We start from the raw sequence: 13,740 nt of genomic DNA, 5'->3' as shown, positions 1-13,740 counted from the left end.
GGGGAAGTGGATGAAAAGGAAAAAAATCATATTAAGTGAAGTAAGCCAAACTCAAAGGAACATAGGCCCAAGAGTCTCCCTCATTTGTCAAATTCAGTAGAAACCTTGGGCTCTGCTACCAGAGATTTATAAGAGAACAAAATCTAGAGACATCGTGACAAATAGTATGACACTAAATGTAAGGACCTCCAAGATAAAGAAACAAAACTCATATAATGAGTGATTGTTGTCCTTAATGAACTATGTGATCTCTTATCTCTTTTGCTATCCCTTGGTTATATCATATTGTTACAATATTTCACCTTGTTTTCTGATATATTTCATATGTGCCTAATTGGTTATTTGAAATTGGATAGGGAAGGGGGGAAATGAACATGAGTGGGGGTAGGGGAAGGGAAATGGGGACCATATCATTACATGGGGTATCAAAGTTTGAGAAGTAATGCACCTTCTATCTGGTGAATATAATGTAACCCTTCTATAAATTACAATAAAAATAAAAACATAAAAAGAAGATCTGCACAGAAAAAAATAATAACGGCATTTTTGGGGTAGTGGATGAAATTAGAGTGAATCCTGTTGAGTGAGATAAGTCAAGACCAAGGAACAAAAGGTACATGGTATCCTTAATATATGGATATTAGTTTCAAACAGTAGTAGAGCGATGATTGAATAGTTGATACCCAAAGTTCTGGACATAATTTTGGAGATATAAACATAACTACATAGACATAAAAATCTAGGATAGACTATACACTCTATAGACATGTGTTTTATTATAGATTAATCTGTATCTATGACATACAATGACTCAGCTTAATTTTTACTATATTCTAAAATCTATTTGCCAGTGATTGTATAGCGATTCCCTTCTTGAATACTTGTTGGTTAAACATGACATTTGAAATATGATGTAAAATTCAATGTTAATAAATTTTTTTAAAAAGAGGCTAGAAGTAAATACCACTAATGTACTTGCTCTAAGTGGTACAGAAATTTTCTTAATGAATCAAGGGGTTTTATTACATCTTTATGCAATTATTTTAGTTCTGAGTGTTCTACAGTCAATGATACTTCTGGAAAGATGAGATAGCTGACTTTGTAGATGGTATGAAGACATACTGGCCTAAACGTAGAATAAAGCATTGGTAAGTGGCTGTTAGCTGTCCAAATTTTACTGGAATATGTGGAATGAATTTATTAAGCACAATGCAGGCTCTTAGTCAGATCAGGATCAAGATTATGTTTTTCCATCAGATGAATGAGGAAAGATCAGAAAAATCTACTAAGATATCCAGATATACTTTTTAAACTAAGGTATCTGGACTCCTTTTTTTTCTTTCTTGGTGGGGAGCTTGAACTTTGGACCTGGGCAAGGTCTCTTAGTTCTTTTTCCTCAAGGCTAATGCTGTACCAGTTTTAGCCACAACTCCACTTAGTTTTTGGGTGGATAAGTGGAGAGAAGAATCTTACAGTTTTTTTTATTTTCGTTTTTTTGCTTGCAAAGGCTTTGATTCACCTTCTCCCTGGCTAGTAGAATGACAATTATGACCCTCCAGCGCCTGGCTAGTGATTTTTTGAAAATTGGACTTTCTTCCAAATCACATAACTGGTTCCTAGCAAAGTTTTGAAGCCTGACTTAAATGTGACAGATTTTTGTCACTTGGAGACACTCTGTGCTGAACGTTAGAAATCTACCAGCTGAGTCACAGTGGCACTTCCAGTTTTTGTTTATGTGGTGCTGAGGAATGGAATCCAGGGTTTCATACATGCTAGGCAAGCTTCATTTTCAGCCCAAGGTTTTATGTTTTGTTTTTTCAGTGTTGTTGATTCTAAGGTACTGTATGATGTTCTTTCATTTTCTTTGCTTTTTACCTCTTTTCTTCTTTTTCCCTTTAGTTTTATTCTCTGTAGTCACTGTGTTGAATTCGGGTACCCTGTGTCTTGTACATAGGTTTAGGTGATTTGGGGAATGGAGAGGGTATAATAAAATGGTAAAAAAAAAAACAAAGGAAAAAGGGTGAACCAATTGAACAGTGATACTTGGAAGACACTAAACGGAAATGAACTGAACAATCTGGGTGGAGAGGGGGCTGAGGGTAGGAAAACAGAGAAAAAGGAGGGAGGGGATAACAATTTTCTTAAGAAATGTGTTCATTACTTATGTAACCGTATGCCAACTATATATTGACTTAACAAAATAAATTAACTTAAAAAATAATTTAGCCGGGTATAGTGGCTCACACTTGTAAATGTAGCTACTCAAGAGGCTGGGATCCAAGGATAGCAGTTCAAAGTCAGCCTGGGCACTGAAGTCCATGTGACTCTTATCTCCAATTAACCACCAGAAACCCAGAAGTGGCCCTATGGCTCAAGGGATAGGGCAGTAGTCTTGAGCTGAAAAGCTCAGTGACAAGACCCAGGTGCAGAATTGCAGTCCCATGACTTGAATGATGAATGATACTAGCCAGGCTCTGTGCGCTCACACTTGGAATCCTATCTACAGAGAATCAGGTTTGAATCCAGCCCAAACAAATTGCATGATATTCTGATTTACAGTTCATTACCAACAATCTGGAGGTGGAGCTGTGGATCAAGTGGTAGAACACTAGCCTGAAGCAAAAAAAAAATTTAAGGACAGTTGCCAGGCCCTAGGTTCAAGTCCCAGGACTTGCATAAAACAAACAAAATGTGACGTTGAGTCCTCCATCATTTGGTGCTATAGTTCAATATTCTTGATATGCGTCTTAGAAATTAAGTCCCTAGCAAATACTCTCCCCTGAAATTCTGCTTCATAGCTGATTCATAGAATTTCAGCGTCATTACTATCACCTTCCCGTTAGCATAGCAGTCTACTACTGAAAATTTGAACAAAACTTTTGAGTAATCCTAATAAATCTGTGTATCATCTGCACACACATCAAATCAGCAGCAGCTATGATCTACTATTATCTAAATGTCTTTAATCCCTTCTTGAGTTAATGAGCCTTAAAGAGTAAAAAATATGAAATAGTTATGAAACTAATAGTCACCATTCTTCTACCTAATATTGTAATATAAGTTTATAAATGCAAGGACTATTCTGAAGTTTGCAGAAGATAGATTCTATTATAATAATCTCATGAAGTATAGTTTTTAAGAAATATGTTGCTTGCTTTGGGAAAGCAAAGGCAAGGAAAATGATATAAGTAAGTTCCCTATTTATCAGAAGGAAAATACTATTGGGTTTAGATCAACTTTCATTCATTCCGTGCTGATGAAACAAATATTTGCAATTCCTGAGGCCAATCACTTCGTTGTGATGCACAATCAGCCAGCTTAGATCAATCTTCCAAAAAAGGAAAGGAACAAATGAGAAGCAATTAAGGTTTCCAAAATGAACCAGGTGGTGGTGGCAGCTCACACTTGTAATTCTATCTTCTCAAGGCCTGAAATCCAAGGATCTGGATTAAGTCTGACTGTTATGAAAATATTCCTGTCTGAAACATCATCTCTGTTATCACACCCCAGCTGATACACTCTGCTCAACAGGTTCCAAACACCAAAGTACATCTCCTATCTGAAATACTAGCAAACGTACTCACACATTATTTCCTCTTTGGGAGATAGTTGAAACATGTACCAGAAACATTTCCCTGGCTTCAGACTGGAAGTGGAAATATACACTCACTGTAAGCCCATCTAGTAAATTACAGTCAATCATCTTTCCTCACATCTTGTTAGTTAAATTGAACAATGAGTGTTTGGATCAGAAGCGATGTGTATGAGCATACAGGTTGTAAAAGTACTGTAATCATAGCTACTCAAGATAAGCTGAGACCTGAGGATTCCAGTTCAAAATCAGCCATGCAATAAATTCCATAAGATTTTTACCTCTAATTAACCAGCAAAAAACAGAGCGTTGAATTGTGATTAAAATGCCACAGGCCTAAGCTTTGCATAAAAGGGGTAAGGGGTAGCATTCAGGATGCCCACTCTCTCCACTCCTTTTTAACATCCTACTAGAATTCCTAGGCAGTGAAAAAATCAGACGGGTGGGGGTGTGGTTTTGGAGGGAAATGGGTACCAAGACATGTGAAAGAGTATCAATGTATGTGAATTAATGCACCTTCTATCTGGAAAATATCATGTATCCCTTTTACTAATTACAATAAAAAGAATTTAAAAAAAATAAAGTTGTAGTGTGTGGGGAGGATGATGGGGACAAATACATTTCTTCTTAGAAATATACCTCATCTGGTTGCCCTGGATTTTCCTGGCCTTCTTCTTAGACAAAGGACTGTTATACTGGATTTGTGGCTTGGCAATGATCTAGCATGTACATCTTCGAGTAAGATATCCACAACTTCCATGCCTGAGACTCGAGTTTCCTGACCTTTGGCAACAGCACAGCAACATCTTTCTTCCTCCTGAGCCACAGGCCAAGTGAGCTGGCTTGAGCTGGTTGTTAGTTACAGTGGCTTGTTTACCAGGGTTCCATATTCTGTTCCATTGTGAGGGAGGCAGGGTCACCTTTCAGGGCCCAATGACCAAAGATCCTTGCTCACAAAAGACCTCACCAAAGACATACTGGAGGCTGAATCTCTCCTCCAATCTCACAATATACATGTGGATGTAGTAAACAGCACACCTTATTTGTCCAACCCCAATGTCTTCCACTAGGCCCAACTACCAGTCTGGTCTCAGGCTCAAGGAGCCTTTCTTAGGTAAGATCCAAACTTAAGGTCAATATTGCCCTCATCCTTTACAAAACATTTGCTTCACACTGCCTTCTCTGCCTGCATTTTGCCCCTTGTCGAACTTTTTTTTGTTTTTGCTAGTCTTGGGACTTGACCTCAGAGTGTGAACATTGTTCTTGGACTTTCTTTGGGCTTTAGCTGTCCCACCAAGCCACAGCACCACTTGCAGCGTTTTCTATGTATGTGGTAATGAGGAATCAAACCTGAGTCTTTTTGCGTGGTAGCCAAGGACTCTACCACTAGGTCAAACACACAGGGCATCTTGCACATATTTTTGACGTCAATCTACTAGGATATTATTAGGTTTCTGTATCCTAATCAATTTTTTCCTGATGATTAGCTTTGCTGTCATGTGTAAAAAATGCAAGAGGGAAAAACACAGAAGAATCACTGAATTTTAAAACAAAGCATTACACACATAGATAAGTGTTCATTTTTTGTAGGAGAAAGGATATATTGACATGATGATGATGACTTTATAATTACTATGTCAGGCTTGAGAGTTTGGCATAGTGGTAGAGTGCTTGCCTAGCATCCATGAAGATCTGGGTTTGATTGCTCAGTATCACATAGATAGAAAATCTAGATGTGGCACTGTGGCTCAAGTGGCAGAGGGCTAGACTTGAGAAAACCCGAGGACAGTGCTCAGGCCCTGAATTCAAGCCCCAAGACTGGCAGAAAGATAAAGGAAAATAAAAATACTTTTACGAGCTAATTCACTCACAGCATTTGCTTCTGAAATCTTCGCTTCTGCATCTTGTGAAATACCCCTTTCCCTCAACGTAGACAAGAAAAACAGATCCATCCCATGGTCCACTGTGAGGCCACTGGTTGGGCTAAGAGCTAGTCATGCAGCAACACATAAGTTTTATTCTAATACTTTCCAAACTTTGTACTCAAATATGCTACCTACTTACCAAATTATGTCAGTTATCCTTATGCTATACCTTTTCTTCATTACTACAATATTCTTATACTCCTCCGTTAATCCTTTTGTACCTCCTCTGACCTCTCTCATTCTTTTATTCTATCTCTGGACCTCTACTCGACTTTCAACCCTTGTACTGCACGGATGTACACTTGATGGCTGTTGAGCAATATTGTATATGTAGGTGGTTAATTATTCTCTAGGCTCAGAGGGACATAAGGACAATAGAGATTGGATTGAGAGGCTTATTGTTTTGGGTATTAATCGCTTATCAGTGGTTGTATTAGGCTGGTCTGTAAGTGCACAAAAAGAAAGAGTGATAATACAAATCAAAACTTGTGAACATCTAGTGTCTGCCAGCTACAGAGGTCTAGGTTGGTTATATCTGAAAAACTATAATCGTATTTTGTAGTAATCTTGCTCCCATTTTCAAATGGGCAGAACAAGAAACTCAAGAAAAATGTCAAATCAAGAAACAACATCCCCCACCCAATGTAAACAGACAATGGAACAGTCACAGGCAAACTTGGATGAGAGTCTTCCAAGTGCTACACAAATGCAATTGATAAACATCATTAATGGAAAATTTGAAAATATAAAGAAAGAGATAATGGAGGAAGCCATAGCTGAACAAGAGAAAAGCAAAAACAAGGTGATAAGTGAAAAAGAAGAAGCCATAAAGGAGGCCATAATAAAGGTTTCTCAAAGAAAGATGGATGAATTCAAAGAATCCACAAATAAAAACGTGACCAAACTCCAGCAAATGTCCAAAGAAAATAAAGCTACTGAGCTAACCACTCAAAAGGAAATCAAGGAGATAAAGAAATCCATACATGATCTAAAACAAGAGACGCAAGGCATAAAATGTGAGCAATTAGAAGCAAGGGAGATGAAAAATAAAGAAGATAGCTTTGATAGCAGGTTAGACAATGCAGAGGAGAGAATTTCCGTGGCTGAAGATAATTTAGGTACTATAAAAAACAGAAAATGAGTCAATCCAAATCTAGGAAATATGAGAGAGCGCTTCAGGAGGTCCAAGATACAATTAGGAAGCCTAATTTAAGGCTAGTTGGTATTGAGGAGGGCGTGGAGAAAGAGGTCAATGGTATTGGAAATATACTTCAGGGAATCATCTCAGAGAATTTCCCAAATATCCAGAAGGGCAGGCCCATCCAGATACGAGAAGCTTTTAGAACCCCAAACAGACATGACCAGAAAAGAACATCCCACCGCCACATTGTGATCCGAACTGGATCAATAGAAACGAAAGGAAAGATCCTAAAGGCAGCCAGGGAAAAGGGATCAGTAACCTATAAAGGCAAACCAATCAGAATAACCCCAGATTTCTCAGCAGAGACCATGCAAGCACGAAGTGACTGGAAGCATATATGTCATGTCCTTAAATCAAATAACTACCAACCAAGAATACTGTAGCCAGCTAAGCTCTCATTCATAACTGAGGGAACAAGAAAAAATTCCATTCCAGGGAAAAGCTGCAACAATATGTCGAAACCAAACCAACACTACAGAGAATTTTCAAAGATGCTCTATACATACAAAACCAAAATAAATGCAATATAGGGAAAGAAATGGCACCTAAACAGCATACCATCTAAGGACCACAAGAACTGTCAAGACACAGGCCCTACTAAAAGCTTTTAAAAATGGTAGGAACTAATAAATATCTCTCAATCCTAACTCTCAATATCAATGGACTTAACTCTCCAATTAAACGGCATAGGCTGTCTAGTTGGATCAAAAAGCAAGAGCCATTGTTCTGCTGTCTTCAAGAGGCACATCTTACCCAAAATCAATCATCTTTTGAAAGTGAGAGGTTGGAATAAACTCTATCAAGCTAACTGCCACCATAAACAGGCTGGAGTTGCCATCCTCCTATCAGATACAATAGACTTCAAAATAAAATTAGTAAGAAAAGACAAAGAAGGTTACTATATACTACTAAAGGATCTTTTCTTCAGGAAGACATAACGATCCTAAATATTTACACACCCAATCCCGGAGCGCCAAACTTCATCAAGCAAACTTTACTTACACTGAAACCATACATAGATCGAAATACAGTGATTGTTGGTGAGTTTAACACACCACTCTCACCTATGGATAGATCAACAAGGCAAAAACTCAACAGAGAAACCTTAGAACTGAACAACTATATAGACCAACTAGATCTAACAGACAGCTGCAGAATATTCCACCCAGTAACACCACAACACACGTTTTTCTCAGCAGCACATGGAACATTTTCCAAAATAGACCACATCTTAGGCCATAAAGCAAACCTGGACAGATTCAGAAACACTGAAATTATTCCATGCACACTCTCAGACCATAAAGGCATCAAATTGGAGCTGAACACACATCTCCACCAACGAAAACCCTGTAACTCATGGAGACTGAACAACACATTGTTGAATCAAAAACAATGGGTAATCGAAGAGATCAGAACAGATATCCAACTGTTTATGAAATTTAACAATAAGGAGCACACAAATATCAACTCCTTAGGGACACAACAAAGGCAGTACTCAGAGGAAAATTTATAGCGCTGAGTGCCTACAACAGCAAGTTGGAAAAATGGCAAACCAACTAGTTAATGTCTCACCTTAACCTCCTGGAAAAAGAGCAACAAACCAACCCTAAACCCATTAGGAGAAAGCAAATTATTAAAATCAAAGCAGAATTAAATGATTTGGAATAAAAAAACTATAGAAAGAATCAACAAAACAAGGAGTTGGTTCTTGAAAGAATTAACAAAATTGACAAGCCCTTAGCAAATCTTACCAAAAAAAGAAGAGAGCATATCGAAATAAACAAAATCGCAGATGAAAATGGTAATATCACGACAGAAATTACCAAGATCCAGAATATCATGAGGGAATACTTCTCAAACCTTTACGCCAACAAATTTGAGAATCTAGAAGAAATGGATGAATTCCTAGACAATATTAACATACCCACACTGAACCAAGAAGAGCTAACCCAACTCAACAGGCCTATTTCAAGCTCTGAAATAGAAATGGAAATTAGACAACTTCCACTTAAAAAGAGCCCAGGGCCAGATGGATTCACAGCTGAATTCTATAAGGTCTTCAAAGCAGAGCTCACACCAATACTCCTCAAGCTCTTCAATGAAATTGAAAATGAAGGTTCTTTACTAAACTGATTCTGTGAAGCCAGCATATCCCTCATCCCCAAACCAGACAGAGATTCATCAAAGAAAGAGATCTATATACCCATTTCTTTGATGAACATCGATGCAAAACTTCTCAACAAAATACTGGCCAACCGTCTACAACAACTCATCAAAAAAAATATACACTATGATCAAACTGGATTCATCACAGGGAGGCAAAGCTGGTTCAACATACACAAATCAATTAATATAATTCAACACATCAACAGGAGCAGGGATAAAATCACATGATTGTCTCAATAGATGTGGAAAAGGCATTTGACAAGATCAAAAACCCCCTTATGTAAAAAGATGTGGAGATACTAGGAATCCATGGAACATTTCTCAATGTAATAAAGGCTGTGTATGAGAAACCCACTGCTAGTATTATATTTAATGGTGAAAATCTAAAGCCATTCCCTCTAAAATCAGGAATGAGACAAGGATGCCCACTCTCTCCACTCCTTTTTAACATAGTACTAGAATTCCTAGGCAGTGCAATAAGGCAAGAAGCAAGCATAAAGGGGATCCAAGTAGGGAAAGAGGAAATGAAATTATCCCTCTTTGCAGATGACATGATTCTGTATTTAAAGAACCCTATAGACTCTACTCCCAAGCTCCTTGAGCTGATTCAAAGCTTTGGAAGGTTAGCAGGCCATAAAATCAACCCTCACAAATCCACTGCCTTACTTTATGCCAACACTGAGAGGAACGAGGCAATAATCAGGAAAGAAAATCCTTTCACAATAGCCTCAAAGAAAATAAAGTACCTAACAATTAGCTTAACTAAGAATGTAAAGGACCGTTTAGATGAAAACTTTAAAACCCTGAAAAAGGAAATTAAAGCAGAACTAAGGAAATAGAAAGACCTCCCATGCTCCTGGATTGGAAGAATCAACATTGTGAAAATGACAATCTTGCCAAGGGCTATCTACAAATTCAATGTAATACCCATCAACATCCCAATGTCATTCTTTAAAGACATAGAAGAGGCAATTCAAAATTTCATATGGAATAATAAAAGACCCCGTATAGCAAAAACACTTCTTAGCAGAAAGAACAGCGCTGGAGGAATTTCAATTCCAAACTTAAGGCTCTATTACAGAGCTATAATTCTCAAAACAGCTTGGTACTGGCACAAGAACAGGCCTGAAGTCCAATGGAGTAGAACTGCGGACCCAGATATTAAACCACAGACCTATGGCCACCTAATCTTTGACCAGGGAGCCAAAAAAATAGAATGGCAGAAAGATAGCCTCTTCAACAAGTTGTGCTGGCAGAACTGGTTAAACACCTGCAGAAAACTAAAGTTGGATCCTTCTTTGTCACCTTGCAATAGAATTAACTCCAAAAGGATCATAGACGTGCAGGTAAAAGCTGACACACTGAAAAGTTTACAGGAAGGAATAGGAGATACTCTAGGCCTCCTGGGCACAGGTCGAAACTTTCTTAATAAGGAACAAGAATCACAACAAATCAGAGAAAGGCTGGATAAGTGGGACTGCATTAAACTGCAGAGCTTTTGTATGGCAACGGATATAGCTAGTAAACTAATCAGGAAGCCTACAGAGTGGGAGAAGATCTTCACCACCCAAACAACGGAACAAGGCCTCATATCTAAAATATATCAACAACTCAAAAAATTGAATCACTCCAAAACTAACCTCCAAAGTAACACCCATCCCATTACAAAATGGGCCAAAGAATTAAAGAGAGTCTTCTCTGAAGAAGAAACAAAAGTGGCCTATAGACACATGAAGAAATGCTCAACATCTCTGGTCATAAAAGAAATGCAAATCAAAACAAGTCTAAGATTCCACCTAACTCCAGTTAGAATGGCCAGGATCAGGAAAACGAATGACAACAGATGCTGGAGGGGATGTGGTCAGGAGGGATCACTACTACACTGTTGGTGGGAGTGAAAACTCGTTCAACCACTATGGAAAGCAGTGCGGCAGTGCCTCAAAACGCTAAACATACAACTCCCCTATGACCCAGCAATTCCAGTACTTGGCATTTACCCAACAATCCAGAAACAAGGGCATACTAAACCCACTAGCACAACAATGTTCATTGCAGCACTATTCACCATAGCAAAGATATGGAATCAACCCAGATGTCCCTCAGTTGATGAGTGGATCAACAAGTTGTGGTATTTGTACACAATGGAATTCTATGCTGCTGTCAGAAAGAATGACATCGCCCCATTTGTTAGGAAATGGAAAGACTTAGAACAAATCATATTAAGTGAAGTAAGCCAGACTCAAAGGAACTTAGGCTCAGTGGTTTCCCTCATACATCATAATCAGTAGAAACCTTGGGCTCTACTAGCAGAGATTGTCAATAGAGCAAAAGGCCATATATAAGGCCATATAATGTGAAGCTAATTGAAAGGACCTCCAGGATATTGACACAAAAGCCATATAATGAATTATTGTTGTCCTTAATGTACTATGTTGTCTCTCATCTCGTTTGCTGTCCCTTGGTTATCCCATATTGGTATAGTATCTCACTTTGTTATCTGATATATTGAATTTATTTGTATTTGGATATTTGAAATTTGATAGGGAAGGGGGGAAAACCAAGACGGCTGGGGGGTGTGGGGTTGGAGGGAAATGGAAACCAAGACATGTGAAAGGGTATCAATGTATGTGAATTAATGCACCTTCTATCTGTCAAATATCATCTAACCCTTTTACTAATTACAATAAAAAAATGAAAAAAAAAAGAAAGTTGTAGTGTGTGGGGAGGATGATGGGGTCAAATACATTTCTTCTTAGAAATTTACCTCATCTGGTTGCCCTGGATTTTCCTGGCCTTCTTCTTAGAGAAAGTTCTGTTATACTGGATTTGTGGCTTGGCAATGATCTAGCATGTACATCTTCGAGTAAGACATCCACAACTTCCATGCCTGAGACTCGAGTTTCCTGAACTTTGGCAACAGCACAGCAACATCGTTCTTCCTCCTGAGCCACAGGCCAAGTGAGCTGGCTTGAGCTGGTTGTTAGTTACAGTGGCTTGGTTACCAGGGTTCCATATTCTGTTCCATTGTGAGGGAGGCAGGGTCACCTTTCAGGCCCCAATGACCAAAGATCCTTGTTAACAAAAGACCTCACCAAAGACATACTGGAGGCTGAATCTCTCCTCCAATCTCACAATATACATGTGGATGTAGTATACAGCACACCTTATTTGTCCAATCCCAATGTCTTCCACTAGGCCCAACTACCAGTCTGGTCTCAGGCTCAAGGAGCCTTTCTTAGGTAAGATCCAAACTTAAGGGTCAATATTGCCCTCATCCTTTACAAAACATTTGCTTCACAGTGCCTTCTCTGCCTGCAGTTTGCTCCTGGTCGAATTTTTTTTGTTTTTGCTAGCCTTGGGACTTGACCTCAGAGTGTGAACATTGTTCTTGGACTTTCTTTAGGCTTTAGCTGTCCCACCGAGCCACAGCACCACTTGCAGCGTTTTCTATGTATGTGGTAATGAGGAATCAAACCTGAGGCTTACTGCTTGGAAGCCAAGGACTCCACCACTAGGTCAAACACACAGGGCATCTTGCACATATTTTTGACGTCAATCTACTAGGATATTATTAGGTTTCTGTATTCTAATCAATTTTTTCCTGATGATTAGCTTTGCTGTCATGTGTAAAAAATGCAAGAGGGAAAAACACAGAAGAATTAGTGAAATTAAAAAAAAGCATTAGACACAGTTAAGTGTTCATTCTTTGTAGGAGAAAGGATATTTGGATATGATGATGATGACTTTATAATTACTATGTCAGGGTTGAGAGTTTGGCATAGCGGTAGAGTGCTTGCCTAGCATCCATGAAGATCTGGGTTTGATTGCTCAGTATCACATAGATAGAAAATCTAGATGTGGCACTGTGGCTCAAGTGGCAGAGGGCTAGACTTGAGAAAACCCGAGGACAGTGTCAGGCCCTGAATTCAAGCCCCAAGACTGGCAGAAAGATAAAAGAAAATAAAAATGCTTTTTACGAGCTAATTCCCTCACAGCATTTGCTTCTGAAATCTTCGCTTCTGCATCTTGTGAAATAGCCCTTTCCCTCAACGTAGACAAGAAAAACAGATCCATCCCATGGTCCACTGTGAGGCCACTGGTTGGGCTAAGAGCTAGTCGTGCAGCAACACATAAGTTTTATTCTAATACTTTCCAAACTTTGTACTCAAATATGCTACCTACTTACCAACTTATGTCAGTTATCCTCATGCTATAACTTTTCTTCATTACTACAATATTCTTACACTCCTACGTTAATACTCTAGCACCTCCCCTGACCTCTCTCATTCTATTTTTCTATCTCTGGACCTCTGCTCGTCTTTCAACCCTTATACTGCACGAATCTACACTTGATGGCTGTTGAGCAATATTGTATATGTAGGTGGTTAATTATTCTCTAGGCTCAGAGGGACTTAAAGACAATAGAGATTGGATTGAGAGGCTTATTGTTTTGGGTATAAATCGCTCATCAGTGGTTGTATTAGGCTGGTCTGTAAGTGCACAAAAAGAAAGAGTAATAATACCAATCAAAACTTGTGAACATCTAGTGTCTGCCAGCTACAGAGGTCTAGGTTGGTTATATCTGAAAAACTATAATCGTATTTAGTAGTAATCTTGCTCCCATATTCAAATGGGCAGAACAAGAAACTCAAGAAAAATGTCAAATCAAGAAACAACATCCCCCACCCAATGTAAACAGACAATGGAACAGTCACTGGCAAACCTAGAGGAGAGTCTTCCAATTGCTACACAAATGCAATTGATAAACATCATTAATGAAAAATGTGAAAATATAAAGAAAGAGATAATGGAGGAAGCCATACCTGAACAAGAGGAAAGCAAAAACAAGGTGATAA

The sequence above is a fragment of the Megascapheus bottae genome, unplaced genomic scaffold, assembly GCF_031878675.1.
Source record: "Megascapheus bottae isolate mThoBot1 unplaced genomic scaffold, mThoBot2.hap1 HAP1_SCAFFOLD_85, whole genome shotgun sequence".
NCBI lineage: Eukaryota > Metazoa > Chordata > Mammalia > Rodentia > Geomyidae > Megascapheus > Megascapheus bottae.
This window is presented reverse-complemented; position numbering follows the sequence as displayed.